Genomic DNA, 3,101 nt, shown 5'->3' with positions numbered 1-3,101 from the left:
TAGGGAATATAATTTTGGACTGTCTCACAGATAATACTCCTCCATCTGACCCAGGGAAGTTAGCCCACAATTGGAGCAGAGAAAGAATGCTCATCTTCCGCACAGAGAATAAGGAGTCAGCTTTCCTTCAGATGAGGTCTCTGATCCTGATGGCAAAAATCTTGCTCCAATTTCCATCCAGGTGGGAAATATATATTCAAGTCTGTACCTCAACTACTGTACTCTGTTAACCCCCTTTTGCATTAGTATTTTAAATTTGTTTCAGAGCTCCTCTGCTGCCAAGGGAGGATCGCAAGCCAATTCCCAGGCACCGTCTCCTCTCTGAGTCTCGTCGGAACTTTTGGAGTGGTCAGTTAGGTCTGATAATTCACAAAACACATTTGTAGTGAATTCTCCTCGCCTTATCACCATATAGATTATTCCACACTCCCCGGATTCTTTTATTCTAGCTTTCAAGTCTTTTATAATATTCTCAACTATAAACACTATGTCTAATCCAAGTATCAGTGAATCCCTGTGGCTTTGTCCAAAGGACAGTAAATGCTACTTTCCAGGTGCCCCCTTCCTATCTTCACAATATTGACCTGTGACAGCAGCATTCTACCAATCCCTGAAGGAAGAGATCCTAAGAAATCAATCTTATATAGACGATAGTAAGTCATGCTCTAAGGCAATTGACTCATAGCTGATATGCAAATTTACAAGCAATAGCAGCATCTGCATACACCACACACCGAGGAAGTTCAGTATCACATTTAATATCATTAATTGACAGCATTCTTTTGCAAATGGAGCTTATAGGCAATTAGGCACCCGGAAGACAGGTACACAGAAAAGAAAAACCGAACCAAATTCATGAAATCTAAAAATAGAAACATGAAAAAAATAGAAAGACTGAAACTCAGCTAGAAAATCTCAGTGAGAAAGAAAAATAAAATAGCATGAAAGGGAACACAAGTATACTTCCAAAGGGAACCAAATTTTGTATCACATGTGAAGTCCAACAAACACTAATGTTTAGAAATTCAAACTAGTCAGGAAGCAGTCATTACTATTTAGTTACCTTCTGGTGCCAGGCACTGTGTTAAGCTCCAGAAATACAAATACAGGCAGACAGTCCCTGCCCTCAAGGAGCTTACTTCTACTAGAGGATGATAATATATAAAAAGAGGTAGAAAATTGGGGTGGGGGATAGAGATAAGAGTAGGTACCCAGAAGGTGCGGCATGGTGGAGGGAAGCTGAGAAAAGGGGGGGCAGGGAGAGATAAAGGTGAAGGGTATTGTAGAAAAAGTCCTAGAAAGTCAAGAGTATAGCTTGGAGAGGAAAAAAAACATGGCTGCCATTGGTCTCCTCCTCAAAATGGAGGTTCTGGGAGGAACCAGCCAACCAAAGGGAGAAACTGAAGGAGTGGAGGCTACTTCCAATGCGTGAAGTCCGGGGGTGGAATGAGCTTCCAGGGGAATAGGTTTCTAGGGCATGGTAGAGAAAGACTAGGGGAGTCAGGAACACAACGTAGGGAGGAATGAGGATGATTAGATAGACACATAGATACATAGACACACAGATATATAGATACATAGATAAACAAGTAAATAAATAAGTGAATGAATAAGCAAGGAAACAAATATTTTCTACCCCCAAAATAACAAAATATTAAACTGAATTCCACTCTAAACTCAAAAGTATGAAGAAAAAAATGAATTAACATAAAAGCAAAAAAGGGAATTCAAAAAAATAAAAATTAAAATATTTGTAGTACAAGCAACTGCAATGTATATAACAATAATCCAAGACATTCAGCTTATAAAGAAGCAACAAGAAAGAATTAGAAAAAGAATTCAACTCCCAAAGCAGAAAATAAAATAAAAAGTAAAGTTTAAAAAAAAAATCCTGAACGAACCTCCAGGTATAACAGTGTGTAGGCAACTAAGTGTCACAGTGGTTAAAGCTCTGGGCCTAGAGAGAGGAAGACTTCATCTTCATAAGTTCAAATCTGACCTCAGATACTTACTGTGTGACCCTGAGCAAGTCACTTAACTCCACCTCAGTTTCCTCACCTGTCAAATGAGCTAGAGAAGGAAATAGCAAACCACTCTAGTACCTTCGCCAAGAGAACACTCATTTGGGGTCACAAAGAGTCAGACACAACTGAACAACAGCAACAAAAAGAGGAAAGGATTGGGGAGGATACCGAGGTTATTTGAAGTATGGAACAGAGTGGTGAGAAGGAGCTCAAGATGTAAGGAATGGATATTTTTGAGTAAAGTACATGGAAAAGTCTTCTGCTGGGGGGTGGGAAGTATAGATAAAGATGAAAGTATAGGTAGCTTAAGGAAAAAAAAGTAATGATTTTGAACAGCCAGTGCAGACTTCAACAGAGTCAATTTAAGAGGAATGAAAGTATGTGCCTGAAGCAGTGAGGGCTTAGCTGCCACTGGATAATGTAGTTTTGTATTGGACCCATGCAGTCGTGTGATTTCTCCAGCAGTGTTCAGCAAACAGACAGGGGCAGAGAACATCACTGGAGGGAGGAACCTCTAGTTTGAGTCTAGAAAGGAAGCAGTGGGAGTAGGCCGACAGGACAAGGGACTCAAGTGGAAGATAATATAAAATTGAACCAACTAACCACAGGGTCAAGATTTTGAAGAGCTTTTTGTTAATGAGGTCAGAAGGCTAGCCAGAACAGGCTTGTTGGTCTAGGAAAGCAGGGATGGGTAAAAGGGACCAGAGGCTGCAAAGGAGAAGAGAACAGGAAGGAAAAGGAGAGCAGGAAGGACAGGAAGGCATAGTTACAGGAATATCAGTGCTATGGATTTTGGACCCAGAACATTTGTCTGTTATGATAAGATCGAGGTTTGACCTTTGGATGTGTGTGAGGTGGACTGAAGATGCAGACGACACGAGCTAAGGAGGCAGATGAACTAGACAGTCTGAGGATTTTAGTAGGCATCAACTGGAACATTTGAAGTTTGACTACAAGGGGGCAGAGGAGATGGTAAGCCAGAATTGAACACACACACACACACACACACACACACACACACACACACACTCTCTCTCTCTCTCTCTCTCTCTCTCTCTCTCTCTCTCTCTCTCTCTC

This window comes from Vombatus ursinus, unplaced genomic scaffold, assembly GCF_900497805.2.
Source record: "Vombatus ursinus unplaced genomic scaffold, bare-nosed wombat genome assembly UNPS02010193.1, whole genome shotgun sequence".
NCBI classification, from domain to species: domain Eukaryota; kingdom Metazoa; phylum Chordata; class Mammalia; order Diprotodontia; family Vombatidae; genus Vombatus; species Vombatus ursinus.
This window is presented reverse-complemented; position numbering follows the sequence as displayed.